The following is a 24437-nucleotide window of genomic DNA, read 5'->3' as shown; positions in this document are numbered from 1 at the left end:
ATGAGTTCAACGACAGCGACAGAGAGTGTGCCCTGCTCAACCAGAACCTCTACTGTCAGACTGGTCACATACCCTGGGATGCTCTCATCTACATCACTGGTAGGACTGTGTGTGTATCGGCCGCCCTGCCTGTCTCCCTGCCTGTCTGTCTCCCTCTTTGCCTGTCTCCCTGCCTGTCTCCCTGTCTGCCTGCCTGTCTGTCTCCCTCTTTGCCTGTCTCCCTGCCTGTCTCCCTTCCCGCCTCCCTGTCTGCCTGTTTCCCTGCCGGGTCCTCCATTATTCACATTACTGCTGGCCACTGTGAGGTTCTGGGAGGTTTAGTAGCAGGGAAGACCCTGAGGTTCTGGGAGGTTTAGTAGCAGGGAAGACCCTGAGGTTCTAGCAGGGAAGAGGTTCTGGGAGGTTTAGTAGCAGGGAAGACCCCCTAGCAGGGAAGTCCCTGAGGTTCTGGGAGGTTTAGTAGCAGGGAAGACCCTGAGGTTCTGGGAGGTTTAGTAGCAGGGAAGACCCTGAGGTTCTGGGAGGTTTAGTAGCAGGGAAGACCCTGCGGTTCTGGGAGGTTTAGTAGCAGGGAAGACCCTGCGGTTCTGGGAGGTTTAGTAGCAGGGAAGACCCTGAGGTTCTGGGAGGTTTAGTAGCAGGGAAGACCCTGAGGTTCTGGGAGGTTTAGTAGCAGGTATTGTTGTGAATTGTTACTACTGTTACTACTGTACTTTTGTAGCTAGGAAAACAAGCATTTCGCTACACCTGCAATAACATGTGACCTGTAAAATTGGATTTGATTTGAGAATGATGTTTGACAAGGAGGTGTCCACATACACTATATTACTACACTATATTACTACACTATATTACTACACTTCATTACTACACTTCATTACAAAAAGTATCTCTAAACTGACATGTTTTTCCCCTTTTTCAAATTTGACCTTCTAATTATGATTATACATCATGTAAAATATATTTGGGGGATTACACGCTCCTGAGGCCAGATTTTTTTTTCATTACTGATTTCTTCCATTCTTCCGTTTTTTCAGGCTTTGTAATGTTTGTTTAATTCCTAATTCTTTGTATGCAGAAACCAACCATTTGAAAATCATTGGGTGTTTAACCTATAGCATGATATAGTTTTAAACATCCTGAATCAAAGTGTTCCTCTCTCACTTAGTGTAATAACTGAAAGAAGGGTTCCCTGTTCTGCATACTAAAGTTTAGAACCTCTATTAGAACCTTCCATTTACCCAGCAGACCCTCTGTTCCAGCTCCACTCTGTCTGTAATAGGAATGATTCCAAATGCGCACATGTGTTTACTACAGCAGGTTCATGTGAAGTGGGTCGTGTTCATTAGGGAAATGACCGTAAAACCAACATGAGCATTTCTTCTGGAGGTAGCCCCTCCAGGTTTCTGTCCATGTTCTTCCTTTCAGTACCTAATGACTCCCCACACCCTCACCCTCTCTCCCCCCAGGGGAGATAACCTACGGAGGCAGGGTGACTGATGCCTGGGACCAGCGCTGTCTCCGCACCATCCTCAAACGGTTCTTCTCTCCTGTCACCCTGGACCCAGGGTACACCTTCTCCACCTCAGGTGAAGACCACTGTGTGTGTGTGTGTGTGTGTGTGTGTGTGTGTGTGTGCGTGCAAATTTGTGTGTACAATTTGTGTGTACAAATGTTGCTGAATCTGAGAAACGGGGGAAAGGTGTGTCCTGCTGTGTGTCTGTGTGTTCAGTGAGATCTAACTGTTGGTATTCTGTCTGTGTGTGTTCAGTGAGATCTAACTGTTGGTATTCTGTCTGTGTGTGTTCAGTGAGATCTAACTGTTGGTATTCTGTGTGTGTGTGTTCAGTGAGATCTAACTGTTCGCATTCTGTCTGTGTGTGTTCAGTGAGATCTAACTGTTGGTATTCTGTGTGTGTGTGTTCAGTGAGATCTAACTGTTGGTATTCTGTGTGTGTGTGTTCAGTGAGATCTAACTGTTGGTATTCTGTGTGTGTGTGTGTGTCAGGTGTCTACTTTGCCCCCGAGGCAGACAGACTGAGTGACTATAACAGGTACATAGAGAACCTTCCTCTCATAGACGACCCTGAGATCTTTGGTATGCACGAGAACGCCAACCTCGCCTTCCAGGTTCGACACTTCACTCTGCTTATATATTCTCACCTTTAGCTCAGTGGGCTAATACTGGCTTGGGGACAATTAACTATACAGTACCTAATTCAAATTTGTTTTCGACAGATTTTGTTCATGTACTGTCTGAAAATAAGAGGTCACATCACTAATACAAAACATGTATTTAGCCAGTTAAGAGGAGAACATTACCTTTGATGCTGACAACATGGATACATACTGTAGGCGTATATAGTCTGTGTCCTGTGGGTTACTTGTCATCCCTAAAACGGTGAGGTCTTGTCTGTCTGTACAGCGTCTGGAGACTATGACCCTGATCAACACCATCCTGGAGGTACAGCCTCGCTCGTCAGCCCGCGGCGGGGGCAAGAGCAACGACGAGATCGTCCACGAGCTGGCCGACTCCATCCTCGCCAAGATCCCGGGTGAGAGAGAGACGCACGTAAACACACACACACATCCCAGGCTTGATTTATTCTGGTGCTTTTACGGTTTGATGTTCGCTTTGGTTTGAAATTAAAGTTAGTCTCTCTAAACTCATTATAGTGTGGTTGAAGTCACTGTCTGATCTGTCTCTCTTTCTGACTGTCTCTGTCTGTGTCTCTCTGTCTGTCTGTTTGTGTCTGTCTCTCTTTCTGACTGTCTGTCTGTCTGTTTGTGTCTGTCTCTCTTTCTGACTGTCTCTCTTTCTGACTGTCTCTCTGTCTGTGTCTCTCTTTCTGACTGTCTCTCTGTCTGTGTCTCTCTGTCTGTCTGTCTGTCTGTCTGTCTGTGTCTGTCTCTCTTTCTTTCTCTCTTTCTTTCTATCTCTCTGTCTGTCTGTCTGTCTGTCTGCCTGCCTGCCTGCCTGCCTGCCTGCCTGCCTGCCTGCCTGTCTGTCTGTCTGTCTGTCTGTCTGTCTGTCTGTCTGTCTGTCTGTCTGTCTGTCTGTCTGTGTCTGTCTCTCTTTCTGACTATCTCTCTGTCTGTGTCTCTGTCTGTCTGATCTGTCTCTCTGATCTGTCTGTCTGATCTGTCTGTCTGTGTCTGTCTCTCTGTCTGATCTGTCTCTGTCTGTCTGTGTCTGTCTCTCTGTCTGATGTGTCTGTCTGATCTGTCTGTCTGTCTGTCTGTCTGTCTGTCTGTCTGTCTGTCTGTCTGTCTGTCTGTCTGTCTGTCTGTCTGTCTGTCTGTCTGTCTGTCTGTCTGTCTGTCTGTCTGTCTGTCTGTCTGTCTGTCTGTCTGTCTGTCTGTCTGTGTCTGTCTGTGTCTGTCTGTCTGTCTGATCTGTCTGTCTGTCTGTGTCTGTCTGATCTGTCTGTCTGTGTCTGTCTGTGTCTGTCTGTCTGTCTGTGTCTGATCTGTCTGTCTGTGTCTGTCTGATCTGTCTGTCTGTGTCTGTCTGATCTGTCTGTCTGTGTCTGTCTGTGTCTGTCTGTCTGTGTCTGTCTGTCTGTCTGTGTCTGTCTGATCTGTCTGATCTGTCTGTCTGTGTCTGTCTGTCTGTCTGTCGGTCTGTGTCTGTCTGTCGGTCTGTGTCTGTCTGTGTCTGTCTGTGTCTGTCTGTCTGTCTGTCTGTCTGTCTGTCTGTCTGTCTGTCTGTCTGTCTGTCTGTCTGTCTGTCTGTCTGTCTGTCTGTCTGTCTGTCTGTCTGTCTGTCTGTCTGTCTGTCTGTCTGTCTGTCTCCTCAGAGTGTCTGGATATGGATGAGGCAGCAGAGGCTCTGTTTATTCGTGACGCCAACGGACGCCTCAACTCCCTCACCACCGTCCTCGGACAGGAAGTAGACCGCTTTAACAACCTGCTGCGGGTCCTCAGGGTGAGTCAGGGGTCAGGCATTAGAGGTCAGGGGTCAGGCATTAGAGGTCAGGGGTCCCAGTTGTCAGCCATTCATTTTTCAGTGTATTTAAATGCTGTGAAATCAGGAGATGATGATTGGTAATGGAAATGCATTGAAAATTACAGCCAAGTAGGCTGTCATGTGCCTTTTACTGAGGAGTGGCTTCCACTTCCACTTGCCACTCTACTATAAAGGCCTGATTGGTGGAGTGCTGCAGAGATGATTGTCCATCTGGAAGGTTCTCCCATCTCCACAAAGGAACTCTAGAGCTCTGTCAGAGTGACCATCAGGTTCTTGGTCACCTCCCTGACCAAGGCCCTTCTCCCTGATTGATCAGTTTGGCCAGGCAGCCAGCTCTAGGTAGTCTTGACGTTCCAAACGTTTTCCATTATAAAATGATGGAGGACACTGTTCTAGGGGACCTTCAATGCTGCAGACAGTTGTTTTGTACCCTTCCCCAGATCTGTGCCTCCACACAATCCTGTCTCAGAGCTCTACGGTTTTTGCTCTGACATGCACTGTCAACTGTTGGTACCTTATATAGATCTCAAGCACAGGAGGTTGGTGGCACCTTAATTTGGGAGGATGGGCTTGTTGTGATGACTGGAGCTATTCAGTGGAATGGAATACAGCAATACATCCGTGTGTGTGATGCCATTCCATTCGATCCGTACCAGACATTATTATGATCCGTTCTCCCCTCAGCAGCCTCCACTGATCTCAAGGATGATCCATGGAAACAGGAAACAGGATGCACCGGAGCTCAATTTTGAGTTTCATCGATAAGGTTGAATACTTATGTAAATGTAATATTTCATTTTTTATATAATTTTTTGCAAACATTTCTAAAAACCTGTTTTCACTTTGTCATTATGTGGTATTGTGTGTAGATTGATGAGGGGAAAATATAATTTGATCCATTTTAGAATAAAGGCTGTAATGTAACAAAATGTGGAAAAGGGGAATGTGTTTGAATACTTTCCGAAGAATCTGTATGTGTTTATAAGGACAGATGCTGCAGCCACATTGTTGGCAAACCGTTACTGCAGTGGTGACCTCTGGGTTTATGATGTTCTGTTGTGGATGATGTCTCAGATAAACACCCACAAACACTTCTCCTCACATTCAGCCTCCCCCCTCCCTCCCCCTCCCCCCCTCCCTCCCTCCCCCTCCCCTCTCCTCCCTCCCTCCCTCCCCTCCCTCCCCCCCCCCCTCCCTCCCTCCCCTCCCCCCCCCCCTCCCTCCCCTCCCCCCTCCCCCCCCCCTCCCTCCCCCCCCTCCCTCCCTCCCCCTCCCCTCCCTCCCCCCCCTCCCTCCCCCTCCCCCCCCTCCCTCCCTCCCTCCCCTCCCTCCCCCCCTCCCCCTCCCCCTCCCTCCCCTCCCTCCCTCCCCCTCCCTCCCTCCCCCTCCCCTCCCTCCCTCCCCTCCCTCTCCTCCCCCCCCCTCCCTCTCCTCCCTCCCCTCCCCTCCCCAGGTGTCTCTGTGTACCCTCCAGAAGGCTATAGCAGGGCTGGTGGTGATGTCAGAGGAGATGGAGAGGATCTACACCAGTTTCCTCAACAACCAGGTTCCAAACCACTGGAGCACCTCAGCCTACCCCTCCCTCAAACCCCTGGCCAGCTGGGTTAAAGACCTGGCCCTCAGGACCTGCTTCATCGAGGTGACAGAGACATCTCTCTCTCTCATAGACACGTGTTGCTGTACAGTTGGGTCAATGATCCTCTCTTTAAGTCCTGAGTCAGACAATTTACCCCCATAATCACTAATTGTGTACATATGTATCGATGTACTATGACACAGTGAAACACTATATTTACTTCTCTCAGACATGTGTGGATGTTGTCATTACATCAGATGGGAGACTTGTGTGTCTGTGTGTTGTCATTACATCAGATGGGAGACTTGTGTGTTTGTGTGTTGTCATTACATCAGATGGGAGACTTGTGTGTTTGTGTGTTGTCATTACATCAGATGGGAGACTTGTGTGTTTGTGTGTTGTCATTACATCAGATGGGAGACTTGTGTGTCTGTGTGTTGTCATTACATCAGATGGGAGACTTGTGTGTTTGTGTGTTGTCATTACATCAGATGGGAGACTTGTGTGTTTGTGTGTTGTCATTACATCAGATGGGAGACTTGTGTGTTTGTGTGTTGTCATTACATCAGATGGGAGACTTGTGTGTCTGTGTGTTGTCATTACATCAGATAGGAGACTTGTGTGTTTGTGTGTTGTCATTACATCAGATGGGAGACTTGTGTGTTTGTGTGTTGTCATTACATCAGATGGGAGACTTGTGTGTCTGTGTGTTGTCATTACATCAGATGTTTGGAGACTTGTGTGTCTGTGTGTTGTCATTACATCAGATGGGAGACTTGTGTGTTTGTGTGTTGTCATTACATCAGATGGGAGACTTGTGTGTTTGGGATGTGTGTTGTCATTACATCAGATGGGAGACTTGTGTGTCTGTGTGTTGTCATTACATCAGATGGGAGACTTGTGTGTTTGTGTGTTGTCATTACATCAGATAGGAGACTTGTGTGTCTGTGTGTTGTCATTACATCAGATAGGAGACTTGTGTGTTTGTGTGTTGTCATTACATCAGATGGGAGACTTGTGTGTCTGTGTGTTGTCATTACATCAGATAGGAAGACTCTTACATATGTAGGCAATGTGGTGATACAGTGGAAACAGAACATCTTTCCCTATGTTTGCGTGCTCTTAGTCTTCTCTCTGTTTACAGTTTCTGTGATCATACCACCATATCACTCTCCCAGACGAATGTGTCTTTTTCTTACAGAACTCCCCTCCCAGGCAGAGAAACTTTCCCTCTCCCTAGTCTTCTCTCTTTCCCTCTCCCTAGTCTTCTCTCACACTCTCCCTAGTCTTCTCTCTTTCACTCTCCCTAGTCACTCTTTCCCTCTCACAGTCACACACACCTCTCCCTACACTTTCCCACTCCACTAGTCTTCACACTTTCCCACTCCCAGTCACTCACTTTCACACTCCCTAGTCTTCTCTCACACACTCAGAGAGAGAGAGTCATCCCTATCAGGGGTAGTGAGATGGGATGATGTGATGAGAGAATCATGTTTAAACATTAGCAGCACGTCCATCCACTTCAGACTGACTTTTCTTTCTTTCTCTTTCTCTTACTCCCAGTCGTTCTATTCTTCTGTGTCCTTGCTCTGCATTTACCCATCTCTAGTCTCTCTCTTTCCCTCTCCCTAGTCTTCCTTTCCCTCTCCCTAGTCTTCTCTCTTTCCCTCTCCCTAGTCTTCTCTCTTTCCCTCTCCCTAGTCTTCTCTCTTTCTCCCTAGTCCTCTCCCTAGTCTTCTCTTTCTTCCCTAGTCTTCTCTTTCCCTCCCTAGTCTTCTCTCTTTCCCTCTCCCTAGTCTTCTCTCTTTCCCTCTCCCTAGTCTTCTCTTTCCTCTCCCTAGTCCTTTCTCCCTAGTCTTCTCTCTTTCCCTCTCCCTAGTCTTCTTTCCCTCTTTCCCTCTCCCTAGTCTTCTCTCTTTCCCTCTCCCTAGTCTTTCTCTTTCCCTCTCCCTAGTCTTCTCTCTTTCCCTCTCCCTCTCTTTCCCTCTCCCTAGTCTTCTCTCTTTCCCTCTCCCTAGTCTTCTCCCTTCCCTAGTCTCTTTCCCTCTCCCTAGTCTCTTTCCCTCTCCCTAGTCTTTCCCTCTCCCTAGTCTTCTTTCTCTTTCCCTCTCCCTAGTCTTCTCTCTTTCCCTCTCCCTAGTCTTCTCTCTTTCCCTCTCCCTAGTCTTCTCTCTTTCCCTCTCCCTAGTCTTCTCTCTTTCCCTCTCCCTAGTCTTCTCTCTTTCCCTCTCCCTAGTCTTCTCTCTTTCCCTCTCCCTAGTCTTCTCTCTTTCCCTCTCCCTAGTCTTCTCTCTTTCCCTCTCCCTAGTCTTCTCTCTTTCCCTCTCCCTAGTCTTCTCTCTTTCCCTCTCCCTAGTCTTCTCTCTTTCCCTCTCCCTAGTCTTCTCTCTTTCCCTTCCTATCTCCCTAGTCTCTCTTTCCCTCTCCCTAGTTCTCTCTTTCCCTCTCCCTAGTCTTCTCTCTTTCCCTCTCCCTAGTCTTCTCTCTTTCCCTCTCCCTAGTCTTCTCTCTTTCCCTCTCCCTAGTCTTCTCTCTTTCCCTCTCCTAGTCTTCTCTCTTTCCTCTCCCTAGTCCCTCTCCCTAGTCTTCTTTCTCTTTCCAGTCTTCTCTCTTTCTCCCTTGTCTTCTCTCTTTCCCTCTCCCTAGTCTTCTTTCCCTCTCCCTAGTCCTCTCTTTCCCTCTTAGTCTTCTCTCTTTTTCTCTCTTTCTCCTCTCCCTCGTCTTCTCTCTTTCCCTCTCCCTAGTCTTCTCTCTTTCCCTCTCCATAGTCTTCTTCTCTTTCTCTTTCCCTTTCCCTCCCTAGTCTTCTCTCTTTCCCTCTCCATAGTCTTCTCTCTTTCCCTTTCCCTAGTCTTCTCTCTTCCCTCTCCTAGTCTTTCCCTCTCACTAGTCTTCTCTCTTTCCCTCTCCCTAGTCTTCTCTTTCCTCTTTCTCTCTTTCCCTCTCCCTAGTCTTCTCTCTTTCTCTCTTTCCCTCTCCCTAGTCTTCTCTCTTTCCCTCTCCCTAGTCTTCTCTCTTTCCCTCTCCTAGTCTTCTCTCTTTCTCTCTTTCCCTCTCCCTAGTCTTCTCTCTTTCCCTCTCCCTAGTCTTCCCTCTCCCTAGTCTTTCCCTCTCCCTAGTCTTCTCTCTTTCCCTCTCCCTAGTCTTCTCTAGTCTTTCCCTCTCCCTAGTCTTCTCTCTTTCCCTCTCCCTAGTCTTCTCTCTTTCCCTCTCCCTAGTCTTCTCTCTTTCCCTCTCCCTAGTCCCTCTCCCTAGTCTTTCCCTCTCCCTAGTCTTCTCTCTTTCCCTCTCCCTAGTCTTCTTCTTTCTCTTCCCTCTCCCTAGTCTTCTCTCTTTCCCTCTCCCTAGTCTTCTCTCTTTCCCTCTCCCTAGTCTTCTCTCTTTCCCTCTCCCTAGTCTTCTCTCTTTCCCTCTCCCTAGTCTTCTCTCTTTCCCTCTCCCTAGTCTTCTCTCTTTCCCTCTCCCTAGTCTTCTCTCTTTCCCTCTCCTAGTCTAGTCTTCTCTCTTTCCCTCTCCCTTGTCTTCTCTCTTTCCCTCTCCCTAGTCTTCTCTCTTTCCCTCTCCTAGTCTTCTCTCTTTCCCTCTCCCTAGTCTTCTCTCTTTCCCTCTCCCTAGTCTTCTCTCTTTCCCTCTCCCTAGTCTTCTCTCTTTCTCTTTCTCTCTTTCCCTCTCCCTAGTCTTCTCTCTTTCCCTCTCCCTAGTCTTCTCTCTCTCCCTAGTCTTCCTTTCTCCCTAGTCTTCTCTCTTTCCCTCTCCCTTGTCTTCTCTCTTTCTCTCTTTCCCTAGTCTTCTCTCTTTCCCCTCCCTAGTCTTCTCTCTTTCCCTCTCCCTAGTCTTCTCCTAGTCTTTCCCTCTCCATAGTCTTCTCTCTTTCTCTCTTTCCCTCTCCCTAGTCTTCTCTCTTTCCCTCTCCTAGTCTTCTCTCTTTTCTCCCTAGTTTCTCTTTCCCTCCCTAGTCTTCTCTCTTTCCCTCTCCCTAGTCTCTCTTTCCCTCTCCCTAGTCTTCTCTTTCCCTCTCCCTAGTCTTCTCTCTTTCCCTCTCCCTAGTCTTCTCTCTTTCCCTCTCCCTAGTCTTCTCTCTTTCCCTCTCCCTAGTCTTCTCTTTCCCTCTCCCTAGTCTTCTCTCTTTCCCTCTCCCTAGTCTTCTCTCTTTCCTCTCCCTAGTCTTCTCTCTTTCCCTCTCCCTAGTCTTCTCTCTTTCCCTCTCCCTAGTCTTCTCTCTTTCCCTCTCCCTAGTCTTTTCTTTCCTCTCCCTAGTCTTCTCTCTTTCCCTCTCCCTAGTCTTCTCTCTTCTCTCTAGTTTCTCTCTTTCCCTCTCCCTAGTCTTCTCTCTTTCCCTCTCCCTAGTCTTCTCTCTTTCCTAGTCTCTTAGTCTTCTCTCTTTCTCTCTTTCCCTCTCCCTAGTCTTCTCTCTTTTCTCCCTAGTCTTCTCTCTTTCCCTCTCCTAGTCTTTCCCTCTCTCTAGTCTTTTCTTTCCCTCTCTTTCCCTCTCCCTAGTCTTCTTCTTTCCCTCTTAGTCTTCTCTCTTTCCCTCTCCCTAGTCTTCTCTCTCTTTCCCTCTCCCTAGTTTCTCCTTTCCCTCTCCTAGTCTTCTCTCTTTTTTCTCCCTAGTCTTCTCTTTCTCTCTCTCCCTAGTCTCTCTTTCCCTCTCCCTTCTTTTCTCTTTCCCTCTCCCTAGTCTTCTCTTTCTCTCCCTAGTCTTCTCTCTTTCCCTCTCCCTAGTCTTCTCTCTTTCCCTCTCCATAGTCTTCTCTCTTTCCCTTTCCCTAGTCTCTTTCCCTCTCCCTAGTCTCTCTTTCCCTCTCCCTAGTCTTCTCTCTTTCCCTCTCCCTAGTCTTCTCTCTAGTCTTCTTCTTTCCCTCTCCCTAGTCTTCTCTTTCCCCTCTCTCCCTAGTCTTCTCTCTTTCCCTCTCCCTAGTCTTCTCTCTTTCCCTCTCCCTAGTCTTCTCCTAGTCTTTCCCTCTCCCTAGTCTTCTCTCTTTCTCTCTTTCCCTCCTAGTCTTCTCTCTTTCCCTCTCCCTAGTCTTCTCTCTTTCCCTCTCCCTAGTCTTCTCTCTTTCCCTCTCCCTAGTCTTCTCTCTTTCCCTCTCCCTAGTCTTCCCTCTCCCTAGTCTCTCTTTCCCTCTCCCTAGTCTTCTCTCTTTCCCTCTCCCTAGTCTTCTCTCTTTCCCTCTCCCTAGTCTTCTCTTTCCCTCTCTTTCCCTTTCCCTCCCTAGTCTTCTCTCTTTTTCCCTAGTCTTCTCTCTCCCTCTCCCTAGTCTTCTCTTTCCCTCTCCCTAGTCTTCTCTTTTCTCCCTAGTCTTCTCTTTCCCTCCCTAGTCTTTCCCTCTCCCTAGTCTTCTCTCTTTCCCTTTCCCTAGTCTTCTCTCTTTCCCTCTCCCTAGTCTTCTCTCTTTCCCTCTCCCTAGTCTTCTCTCTTTCCCTCTCCCTAGTCTTCTCTCTTTCCCTCTCCCTAGTCTTCTCTTTCCCTCTCCCTAGTCTTCTCTCTTTCCTCTCCCTTGTCTTCTCTCTTTCCCTCTCCCTAGTCTTCTCTCTTTCCCTCTCTAGTCTTCTCTCTTTCCCTCTCCCTAGTCTTCTCTCTTTCCCTCTCCCTAGTCTTCTCTCTTTCCCTCTCCATAGTCTTCTCTCTTTCTCCCTCTTTCCCTTTCTTCTCCCTCTCCCTAGTCTTCTCTCTTTCCATCTCCCTTGTCTTCTCTCTTTCCCTCTCCCTAGTCTTCTCTCTTTCCCTCTCTCTTGTCTTCTCTCTTCTCTCCCTCTCCCTAGTCTTTCCCTCTCCCTCGTCTTCTCTCTTTCCCTCTCCCTAGTCTTCTCTCTTTCCCTCTCCCTAGTCTTCTCTCTTTCTCTCTTTCCCTCTCCCTAGTCTTCTCTCTTTCCCTCTCCATAGTCTTCTCTCTTTCCCTTTCCCTAGTCTTCTCTTTCTTCTCTAGTCTTTCCCTCTTTCCCTCTCCCTAGTCTTCTCTCTTTCCCTCTCCCTAGTCTTCTCTCTTTCTCTCTTTCCCTCTCCCTAGTCTTCTCTCTTTCCCTCTCCCTAGTCTTCTTCTTTCCCTCTGTCTCTCTTTCCCTCTCCCTAGTCTTCTCTCTTTCCCTCTCCCTAGTCTTCTCTCTTTCCCTCTCCCTAGTCTTCTCTCCCTTTCTCTCTTTCCCTCTCCCTAGTCTTCTCTCTTTCCCTCTCCCTAGTCTTCTCTCTTTCCCTCTCTAGTTTCCCTCTCCCTAGTCTTCTCTCTTTCCCTCTCCCTAGTCTTCCCTCTCTCTTTTTTCTCCTAGTCTCTCTCTCCCTAGTCTTCTCTCTCTTCCCTTTTCTTCCTCTCTCTCTCCCTAGTCTTCTCTCTCTAGTTTTCTCTTTCCCTCTCCCTAGTCTTCTCTCTTTTTCTCCCTCTCTCTCCCTAGTCTTCTTCTCTCTCTTTTTCTCTTTCCCTCTCCCTAGTCTTCTCTCTTTTTCTCCCTCTCTCTCCCTAGTCTTCTTCTCTCTCCCTTTTTCTCTTTCCCTCTCCCTAGTCTTCTCTCTTTTTCTCCCTCTCTCTCCCTAGTCTTCTCTCTCTTTTTCTCTTTCCCTCTCCCTAGTCTTCTCTCTTTTTTTCCCAAGTCTTCCCTCTTTCTCTCTTTCCCTCTCCCTCGTCTTCTCTCTTTTGTCTCCCTCTCTCTCCCTAATCTTCTCTCTTTTTTCTCTCTCTCACTCCCTAGTCTTCTCTCTCTTTGTTTGTCTCTATCTCCAGTCTTCTCTCTCCTCTATCAATTGACATTTTCTATTAGCATGTGAAACATATGTTAACAATGCCAAAGCCAGTGAACTAGATGATAATCTCCTTTTTTTTCTCTCTCTCTCTGCTCTCTGTCCATCTCTCGTTCTCTCTGTGCACTCGCTCCGTCGCCCCAGACTGAAGCGTCTGTTCCGGGAGACTGGTCTTACTGTGTGTTACGCAATCCCTAAATGTCTACACACAGACAGATGAACATAACCCCAGTCTCTGGTGACAGCCTTACATTCAGGTTCTGGGAACTGAGATAAACATAACCCAAACAAAATCACCCTCTCCTTCGTGTGCGTGTGTGTCTGTGTGTCTGTGTTCATGCAGCGAAACCAACTTCCTCTCTGTCTGTGTGTTTGTGTAGAACTGGATCACTCGGGGTCAGCCCAAATCCTTCTGGATCTCTGGACTATTCTTCCTCAGGGCTTCCTCACTGGTCAGTACACACCTTCTCCTCTGTTCTCTAGTCAATATTATGTAGTATTAAATATCACTGGTCAGTACACACCGTCTCCTCTGTTCTCTAGTCAATATTATGTAGTATTAAATATCACTGGTCAGTACACACGGTCTCCTCTGTTCTCTAGTCAATATTATGTAGTATTAAATATCACTGGTCAGTACACACCGTCTCCTCTGTTCTCTAGTCAATATTATGTAGTATTAAATATCACTGGTCAGTACACACGGTCTCCTCTGTTCTCTAGTCAATATTATGTAGTATTAAATATCACTGGTCAGTACACACCGTCTCTGTGTTCTGTTCTCTAGTCAATATTATGTAGTATTAAATATCACTGGTCAGTACACACCGTCTCCTCTGTTCTCTAGTCAATATTATGTAGTATTAAATATCACTGGTCAGTACACACTGTCTCCTCTGTGTTCTGTTCTCTAGTCAATATTATGTAGTATTAAATATCACTGGTCAGTACACACTGTCTCTCTGTGTTCTGTTCTCTAGTCAATATTATGTAGTATTAAATATCACTGGTCAGTACACACTGTCTCCTCTGTTCTCTAGTCAATATTATGTAGTATTAAATATCACTGGACAGTACACACTGTCTCCTCTGTTCTCTAGTCAATATTATGTAGTATTAAATATCACTGGTCAGTACACACTGTCTCCTCTGTGTTCTGTTCTCTAGTCAATATTATGTAGTATTAAATATCACTGGTCAGTACACACTGTCTCCTCTGTGTTCTGTTCTCTAGTCAATATTATGTAGTATTAAATATCACTGGTCAGTACACACTGTCTCCTCTGTTCTCTAGTCAATATTATGTAGTATTAAATATCACTGGTCAGTACACACTGTCTCCTCTGTTCTCTAGTCAATATTATGTAGTATTAAATATCACTGGTCAGTACACACTGTCTCCTCTGTGTTCTGTTCTCTAGTCAATATTATGTAGTATTAAATATCACTGGTCAGTACACACTGTCTCCTCTGTGTTCTGTTCTCTAGTCAATATTATGTAGTATTAAATATCACTGGTCAGTACACACTGTCTCCTCTGTTCTCTAGTCAATATTATGTAGTATTAAATATCACTGGTCAGTACACACTGTCTCCTCTGTTCTCTAGTCAATATTATGTAGTATTAAATATCACTGGTCAGTACACACTGTCTCCTCTGTGTTCTGTTCTCTAGTCAATATTATGTAGTATTAAATATCACTGGTCAGTCTGTCTCCTCTGTTCTCTAGTCAATATTATGTAGTATTAAATATCACTGGTCAGTACACACTGTCTCCTCTGTTCTCTAGTCAATATTATGTAGTATTAAATATCACTGGTCAGTACACACTGTCTCCTCTGTGTTCTGTTCTCTAGTCAATATTATGTAGTATTAAATATTCAATATGCTGTACTCTATTAAATATTCAATATGCTGTACTCTATTAAATATTCAATATGCTGTACTCTAGTCAATATTATGTAGTCTATTAAATATTCAATATGCTGCTCTATATTCAAAATTATGTAGCAAATTAATATTCAATATTCTGTTCCCTAATTCAATATTATGTAGCAAAAGAATATTCAATATTTTGTTCTTTATTCAATATGATGTAGTCTATTCAATATGCTGTACTCTAGTCAAAATTCTGTTCTCTTCAACAGTGTAGTCTACTTCATATAGTACCGTGGTCACCAACCTTTTCTGAGTCAAGATCACTTTGAATCAAAAATACATGCCGAGATCTACCGCTCTGATTTTTATTACCATGACTTCAACAATGTAAGAAACATGACCCAATTAAAAACAGCTCTGTAGCAATGAGGTTTGTGCAGTAAGCTACAGGCCCAATACATTGTCACCACATACTGGCTTTGCTTGAATTTACCTACCAATGCATTGCTGTTCGGGACATATAAAAAAATATATATATTTCAGAATTTGAGGTTCGGCTATATGATCACACCGGTAATAGATCCATTGTTGTATTACTTGTGAGGCACAGCTGAGTGAGCTACATTTAAATAATGAGCTGTTTATTTTACTGGGCTGATGGTGCCTGCATCTGTTGGTCAGTCTCAGCGGAGGGAGAGAACAGCAGACTGAGGGTCAGTCTCAGCAGAGGGAGAGAGCAGCAGACTGAGGGTCAGTCTCAGCAGAGGGAGAGAGCAGCAGACTGAGGGTCAGTCTCAGACAGTCTCAGCAGAGGGAGAGAGCAGCAGACTGAGGGTCAGTCTCAGCAGAGGGGAGAGAGCAGCAGACTGAGGGTCAGTCTCAGCGGAGGGAGAGAGCAGCAGACTGAGGGTCAGTCTCAGCAGAGGGAGAGAGCAGCAGACTGAGGGTCAGTCTCAGCAGAGGGAGAGAGCAGCAGACTGAGGGTCAGTCTCAGCAGAGGGAGAGAGCAGCAGACTGAGGGTCAGTCTCAGCAGAGGGAGAGAGCAGCAGACTGAGGGTCAGTCTCAGCAGAGGAGAGAGCAGCAGACTGAGGGTCAGTCTCAGCAGAGCAGCAGACTGAGGGTCAGTCTCAGCAGAGGAGAGAGCAGCAGACTGAGGGTCGGAGGGAGTCTCAGCAGAGGGAGAGAGCAGCAGACTGAGGGTCAGTCTCAGCAGAGGGAGAGAGCAGCAGACTGAGGGTCAGTCTCAGCAGAGGGAGAGAGCAGCAGACTGAGGGTCAGTCTCAGCAGAGGGAGAGAGCAGCAGACTGAGGGTCAGTCTCAGCGGAGAGAGAGAGCAGCAGAGTGAGGGTCAGTCTCAGCGGAGGGAGAGAGCAGCAGACTGAGGGTCAGTCTCAGCGGAGGGAGAGAGCAGCAGACTGAGGGTCAGTCTCAGCGGAGGGAGAGAGCAGCAGACTGAGGGTCAGTCTCAGCGGAGTGTGAGAGCAGCAGACTGAGGGTCAGTCTCAGCGGAGGGAGAGAGCAGCAGACTGAGGGTCAGTCTCAGCGGAGGGAGAGAGCAGCAGACTGATGGTCAGTCTCAGCGGAGGGAGAGAGCAGCAGACTGATGGTCAGTCTCAGCGGAGGGAGAGAGCAGCAGACTGAGGGTCAGTCTCAGCAGAGGGAGAGAGCAGCAGACTGAGGGTCAGTCTCAGCAGAGGGAGAGAGCAGCAGACTGAGGGTCAGTCTCAGCAGAGGGAGAGCGCAGCAGACTGAGGGTCAGTCTCAGCAGAGGGAGAGAGCAGCAGACTGAGGGTCAGTCTCAGCAGAGGGAGAGAGCAGCAGACTGAGGGTCAGTCTCAGCAGAGGGAGAGAGCAGCAGACTGAGGGTCAGTCTCAGCGGAGAGAGAGAGCAGCAGAGTGAGGGTCAGTCTCAGCAGAGGGAGAGAGCAGCAGACTGACACCGACGAAAAAGGGACACCGTCTTCCAGCTGACGGCTAAACTCGAGTCACAGTATTTCTGCCTCGTACAAATTCATGTTGTTAGTCCTATGAACAGAGAAAGTGAAATATTCCTTGATATTAAAAAAGACCCAAGCCACTAATTATAACAACAAACCAAGCCTACCTATACACTTTCCTCCTCATTCATTACTGCTGCACTGCTTGTTGTAGCGCTGAGGGGAAATAGGAAGAACTCGCATTTTATGGCTTATGTAAGTGTTGAATAATATAATATATGCCATTTAGCAGACGCTTTTACCCAAAGCGACTTACAGTCATGTGTGCATACATTCTACGTATGGGTGGTCCCGGGAATCGAACCCACTACCCTGGCGTTACAAGCGCCATGCTCTACCAACTGAGCTACAGAAGGACCACAGCATACAAAGTGTTGACAGTGCTGAGTAAGACCTTAAACATGAACTCAGTCATATATACAGCAGATCTCTGCTCTATTCCTTGACAGTCTCTCTCTAGTCATGGTTTTAAACGTTTTCAAATCTCACAGTATCCATTTTGCCCATAACTTTCTTTCATGCCTGCTACATTACTCCAAACATGGTCATCTGAGCATCTGATTGGCCAGCGGTGGCATAGTGCACTTGATTTCCTCTCCAGGGCAGCTGGGCAGGGCAGCTGAATGGGCTGCACCCACCACCATCTACCACCAACAGAGACTGATAGAAAAACTAGGAACACAAGGCTTTATCGTGGGGTTATTTACAGAAATGTTTGGCGATGGACTAGATGCCTGGGAGATGGACCGGTTGGTGACCACTGATATAGTATGTTGTTGGGTTATTTACAGAAATGTTTGTGACCACTGATATAGTATGTTGTTGGGACAGAAATGTTTGGCGATGGACTAGATGCCTGGGAGATGGACCGGTTGGTGACCACTGATATAGTATGTTGTTGGGTTATTTACAGAAATGTTTGATGGACTAGATGCCTGGGAGATGGACCGGTTGGTGACCACTGATATAGTATGTTGTTGGGTTATTTACAGAAATGTTTGGCGATGAACTAGATGCCTGGGGAGATGGACCGATATAGTATGTTGTTGACCACTGATATAGTATGTTGTTGGGTTATTTACAGAAATGTTTGGCGATGGACTAGAGATGCCTGGGAGATGGACCGGTTGGTGACCACTGATATAGTATGTTGTTGGGTTTGAGAGACGTGCTGTATATTTATAAATCCTGTTATTGTTGAACAGGCCTGGGATCAGTCCAAAGTAGAGCACCAAACTGGGTTACAGTCCAGTTACTGAGATGTTGAAACGCTGTTGTGCTGTTCCCCCTCCTGTCCTGTAGGGGCGCTACAGAACCACGCCAGGACCTATAACCTCCCCATCGACGAGCTCAACTTCCGTTTTAACGTGTTGCCGGTCTACCTAGACCAGGGGGCCGTGAGCGAGGCGCTGAAGACCCTACCGGCCGGGGGCGAGCTGGACATGGACTCTGAGGTAGCTACAGGGAGGGGAGAGGGACATATTTAGACAGGTTGCCCTGAGGGCAGGAAGGAGTTTACTGCATCCTGCCTCCAAAGCACAGTCTGACTCTGTAAAAACATGAAGGAGCTAAGCTACTCGCTGATAGAAATGACTCCAACACATGTTGACCTCTGTGGGATGTTGAGGTCATCAGTGAATTAGTCAACCTCGTCAGGTTCCTGAAGAGGTTTTAGAACCATATCTGGATCATTATTAGGACCCTGTGTTCTGGACAACCATGTCACATGACCTAGATTTGAACCTTTATTTAAAGCCTTGTCCAGAAATGAGAATTAGACCTAAAATGAAAACAACTGTCTGAAGATGGTGCTGGACGATGAAGCTTTAACTAAAAGTTGTGACATGATTGTCCAAAACCCAGGCCTCTAATCACAATATGACATTATGGTAACTACAGTAACACTCTGTCTCCATAGCTACCCACCATCAACGACGGCGTGCTGGTGCACGGGATGTTCATGGACGCCAGTCGCTGGGACGACGTCGACATGGTGATCGAGGATGCGTTGCCGCGGGTGATGAACACCATGCTTCCCGTGGTGCACTTCGAACCCCAGCAGAACTATGACCCTGATCCGTCTCTCTACCAGGCTCCGCTGTACAAGACCTCAGCTCGTGCTGGGACTTTGTCGACTACAGGTAAGGACACCTACCTAATATTCAGTTTCTCCCCCCTTTTCCCTCAGAACAGCCTCAATTCGTCAGGACATGGACTCTACAAGGTGTTGAAAGCGTTCCACAGGGAAGCTGGCCCATGTTGACTTCAATGCTTCCCACAGTTGTGTCAAGTTGGCTGGGTGTCCTTTGGGTGGTGCATCATTCTTGTTACACACAGGAAACTGTTGAGTGTGAAAAACCCAGCAGCGTTGCAGTTCTTGACGCAAACCAGTGAGCCTGACACCTACTACCATACCCCATTCAGGCACTTCAATCTGGTGTCTTCCATTCACCCTCTGAATATCACACATACACAATCCATGTCCCAATTGTCTCAATGGGCAAGACTAAAGATGTATGTGCTTTTGAATGGGGTATGGTAGTAGGTGCCAGGCACACTGGTTTGCGTCAAGAACTGCAACGCTGCTGGGTTTTTCACGCTCAACAGTTTCCCAAATTGAGGCTGTTCTGAGGGCAAAAGGGATGGGGGGATGCAACTCAATATTAGGAAGGTGTTCATAATATTTTGTACACTCAGTGTATAACCACTCTACACCTGGGGGTTTCAAACCTCTCCTCTGGGACTCACAGCCGTTCCATGGATTTGATCTATTGAACCAGCACACCTGATTCAACTAATCATCAAGCCCTTGACTAGGTGAATCAGGAGAGAGAGTTCAGAGCTACAACAACATGTCTGGAGGTCCTGAAGGAGAGGTTTGAGAACCACTGCACTACAGTCCTACCTAGAGCCCTTCCTCTTACTAAACTGTACCAAGCTCCACTGTATATGACCTCAGGACTCTGTCTACGACAGGTATACTATGTCCCTATACACACCCTACACCCCTACCTAGAGCCCTTCCTCTTACTAAACTGTACCAAGCTCCACTGTATATGACTGTATATGACCTCAGGACTCTGTCTACTCTGACAGGTATACTATGTCCCTATACACACCCTACACCCCTACCTAGAGCCCTTCCTCTTACTAAACTGTACCAAGCTCCACTGTATATGACTGTATATGACCTCAGGACTCTGTCTTCTGACAGGTATACTATGTCCCTATACACACCCTACACCCCTACCTAGAGCCCTGCTACAGTGGTTTTTTCCTGGCATTTTTTTGTTGCCTTACAACCTGGAACTAAAATATTTTTTTTTGGGGGGGGGTTGTATCATTTGATTTACACAACATGCCAACCACTGTGAAGATGCAAAATATTTTATATTGTGAAACAAACAAGAAATAAGACACAAAAAAAAACAGAAAACTTGAGCGTGCATAACTATTCACCCCCCACAATTACAGCTGACAGTCTCTTGGGGTTTGTCTCTATAAGTTTGGCACATCTAGCCACTGGGATTTCTGTCCATTCTTCAAGGCAAAACTGTTCCAGCTCCTTCAATTTGAATGGATTCCGCTGGTGTACAGCAATCTTGAAGTCATACCACAGATTCTCAATTGGATTGAGGTCTGGGCTTTGACTAGGCCATTCCAAGATATTTAAATGTTTCCCCTTAAACCACTCAAGTGTTGCTTTAGCAGTATGCTTAGGGTCATTGTCCTGCTGGAAGGTGAACCTCCGTCCCAGTAAGTAAGACTGAGACTCGTTTCCCTCAAGAATTTCCCTGTATTTAGCGCCATCCATCATTCCTTCAATTCTGACCAGCTTCCCAGTCCCTGCTGACGAAAAACAGGGATGGTGATGAGAGGTATTGGGTTTGCGCCAGACATAGCGTTTTCATTGATGGCCAAAAAGCTACATTTTAGTCTCATCTGACCAGAGTACCTTCTTCCATATGTTTGGGGAGTCTCCCACGAGCCTATTAGCGAACACCAAATGTGTTTGCTTATTTTCTTCTGGCCATTCTTCCGTAAAGCCCAGCTCTGTGGAGAGTACGGCTTAAAGTGGTCCTTTGGACAGATACTCCAATCTCCGCTGTGGAGCTTTGCAGCTCCTTCAGGGTTATCTTTGGTCTCTTTGTTGCCTCTCTGATTAATGCCCTCCTTGCCTGGGGAGAGCTCCTTGGTCTTCATGGTGCCACTTGCTTGGTGGTGTCCCTTGCTTAGCGGTGTTGCAGACTCTGGGGCCTTTCAGAACAGGTGTATATATACTGAGATCATGTGACAGATCATGTGTCATTTTTTTTTCATTTCACTTCACCAATGTGGACTATTTTGTGCATGTCCATTACATGAAGTCCAAATAAAGATACGTTTAAATTACAGGTTGAAATGCAACAAAATAGAAAAAAGGCCAAGGGGAATTAATACTTTTGCAAAGGCACTGTACCTACCCAAAGCCCTACTACGTACCCAGAGCCCTACTACCTACCCAGAGCCCTACTACCTACCCAGAGCATTACTACCTACCCAGAGCCCCTACCCAGAGCCCTACTACCTACCCAGAGCCCTACTACCTACCCAGAGCCCTACTACCTACCCAGAGCCCTACTACCTACCCAGAGCCCTACTACCTACCCAGAGCCCTACTACCTACCCAGAGCCCTACTACCTACCCAGAGCCCTACTACCTACCCAGAGCCCTACTACCTACCCAGAGCCCTACTACCTACCCAGAGCCCTACTACCTACCCAGAGCCCTACTACCTACCCAGAGCATTACTACCTACCCAGAGCCCTACTAGCCCAGAGCTACTACCTACCCAGAGCCCTACTACCTACCCAGAGCCTACTACCTACCCAGAGCATTACTACCTACCCAGAGCCTACTACCTACCCAGAGCATTACTACCTACCCAGAGCCCTACCTACCCAGAGCCCTACTACCTACCCAGAGCCCTACTACCTACCCAGACCTACCCAGAGCCCTACCCAGAGCCCTACTACCTACCCAGAGCATTACTACCTACCCAGAGCCCTACCTACCTACCCAGAGCATTACTACCTACCCAGAGCCCTACTACCTACCCAGAGCCCTACTACCTACCCAAAGCCCTACTACCTACCCAGACTAGACCTACCCAGATCCCTACTACCTACCTACCCAGAGCCCTACTACCTACCTAGCCAGAGCCCTACTACCTACCTAGCCAGAGCCCTACTTACTACCTACCTACCCAGAGCCTTACTACCTACCCAGAGCATTACTACCTACCCAGATCCCTACTACCTACCTACCTAGAACCCTATTACCTACCTAGCCAGAGCCCTACTACCTACCTAGCCAGAGCCCTACTTACTACCTACCTACCCAGAGCCCTACTTACTACCTACCTAGCCAGAGCCCTACTACCTACCTAGCCAGAGCCCTACTTACTACCTACCTACCCAGAGCCCTACTACCTACCTACCCAGAGCCCTACTACCTACCTAGCCAGAGCCCTACTACCTACCCAGCCAGAGCCCTACTACCTACCCAGAGCCCTACTACCTACCTAGATCCCTACTACCTACCCAGAGCCCTACAACCTACCTAGATCCTTACTACCTACCCAGAGCCCTACTACCTACCCAGAGCCCTACTACCTACCTACCCAGAGCCCAACTACCTACCTACCCAGAGCCCAACTACCTACCTACCCAGAGCCCTACAACCTACCTACACAGAGCCCTACAACCTACCTACACAGAGCCCTACTACCTACCTACCCAGAGCCCTACTACCTACTCAGAGCCCTACTACCTACCCAGAGCCCTACCACCTACCCAGAGCCCTACTACCTACCTAGAGCCCTACTACCTACCTGCCTACCTACCTAGAGCCCTACTACCTACCTAGAGCCCTATTACATACCCAGAGACCTACTATCTACCTACCTACCTACCTACCCAGAGCCCTACTAGCTACCTACCTACCCACCCAGAGCCCTACTACCTACCTACCTACCTAGAGCCCTACTACCTACCCAGAGCCCTACTACCTACCTACCCAGAGCCCTACTACCACCTACCTAGAGCCATACTACCTACCCAGAGCCCTACTACCTACCTACCTCCAGCCCTACTACCTACCCAGACCCCTACTACCAGAGCCCTACTACCAAGCCCTACTACCTACCCAGAGCCCTACCTACCAGCCCTACTACCTACCTACCCAGCCCTACTACCTACCCAGATCCCCTACTACCTACCCAGAGCCCTACTACCTACCCAGAGCCCTACCACCTACCCAGAGCCTACTACCTACCTACCTATCCAGATCCCTACCTATCCACCACCTACCTACCTAGAGCCCTACTACCTACCTACCTACCTACCTAGAGCCCTACTACCTACCTTCAGCCCTATTGCCTACCTACCTACCCAGAGTCCTACTACCTACCTACCCAAAGTCCTACTACCTACCTCCAGCCCTACTACCCACTTAGAGCCCTACTACCTACCTGTCTACTACCTAACTAGAGCCCTACTACCTACCCAAAGCCCTACTACCTACGCAGAGCCCTACTACCTACCCAGAGCCCTATGACCAACCTAGAGCCCTACTACCTACCCAGAGCCCTACTACCTACCCACCAAGAGCCCTGCTACCTACCCAGAGCACTACGACCTACCTAGAGCCCTACTACCTACCCAGAGCCCTACTACCTACCCAGAGCCCTACTACCTACCTATCCAGATCCCTACCACCTTCCCAACTAGAGCCCTACTACCTACCTGCCTACCTACCTAGAGCCCTACTACCTACCTAGAGCCCTAATACATACCCAGAGACCTACTACCTACCTACCTACCTACCTACCTACCTACCTACCTACCTACCTACCTAGAGCACTACTACCTACCTACCGACCCAGAGCCCTACTACCTAACTACCTACCCAGATCCCTACTACCTACCTACCTACCCAGAGCCCTACTACCTACCTACCTACCCAGAGCCCTACTACCTACCTACCTAGAGCCCTACTACCTACCCAGAGCCCTACTACCTACCTACCTACCCAGAGCCCTACTACCTACCTACCTAGAGCCATACTACCTACCCAGAGCCCTACTACCTACCTACCTCCAGCCCTACTACCTACCCAGATCCCTACTACCAACCTAGAGCCCTACTACCTACCTACCTAGATCCTACCTCTGCATCATGTCCAGATAGTGACAGACCTGTGTGTTCTCTGCATCATGTCCAGATAGTGACAGACCTGTGTGTTCTCTGCATCATGTCCAGATAGTGACAGACCTGTGTGTTCTCTGCATCATGTCCAGATAGTAACAGACCTGTGTGTTCTCTGCATCATGTCCAGATAGTAACAGACCTGTGTGTTCTCTGCATCATGCCCAGATAGTGACAGACCTGTGTGTTCTCTGCATCATGTCCAGATAGTAACAGACCTGTGTGTTCTCTGCATCAGGCCCAGATAGTGACAGACCTGTGTGTTCTCTCCCTCAGGCCCAGATAGTAACAGACCTGTGTGTTCTCTGCATCATGTCCAGATAGTAACAGACCTGTGTGTTCTCTCTCAGGCCCCTCAGGCCCAGATAGTGACAGACCTGTGTGTTCTCTGCATCATGTCCAGATAGTGACAGACCTGTGTGTTCTCTGCATCATGTCCAGATAGTGACAGACCTGTGTGTTCTCTGCATCATGTCCAGATAGTAACAGACCTGTGTGTTCTCTCCCTCAGGCCCAGATAGTAACAGACCTCAGGCCCAGATAGTAACAGACCTCTCCCTCAGGCCACTCTACTAACTTTGTGGTGACGGTGATGCTGCCGTCCAGCCTGCCTAGTGACTACTGGATCACCAAGGCCTCAGCCCTGCTCTGTCAGCTCAACGAGTAGTGACCCACACGCACACACACACACACACACACACACACACACACACACACACACACACACACACACACACACACACACACACACACACACACACACACACACACACACACACACACACACACACACACACACACACACACACACACACACAGCTGTACTTCTGCACCTTCATTACCAGCAGCAGTGATGAAGCCCATTCTCTATGGACTCTTGTTTTCTGGAAACCAGTGACTGTTTCTCACGTCTATATTGAGAAGTATTCTACTGTGTACTCTCTCTCCCTGCTCATCAGTTGTATTTGCACGGGGGCCCAAAATGGCATTTTTCTTTTATTTTCCGAGTTGCTTTGATTAAAATACCATGTAGCA

At 47.8% G+C, this 24437-nt stretch overlaps 1 pseudogene; it reads left to right on the top strand.

The window, feature by feature from the left end:
* LOC124020737 overlaps positions 1-24437 on the top strand; it is a 34253-nt pseudogene extending 9816 nt beyond the window's left edge.

This window comes from Oncorhynchus gorbuscha, unplaced genomic scaffold, assembly GCF_021184085.1.
Source record: "Oncorhynchus gorbuscha isolate QuinsamMale2020 ecotype Even-year unplaced genomic scaffold, OgorEven_v1.0 Un_scaffold_893, whole genome shotgun sequence".
Lineage (NCBI taxonomy): Eukaryota > Metazoa > Chordata > Actinopteri > Salmoniformes > Salmonidae > Oncorhynchus > Oncorhynchus gorbuscha.
Note: the sequence above shows the minus strand (reverse complement) of the source record. Positions and strands in the feature narration are given on the sequence as shown.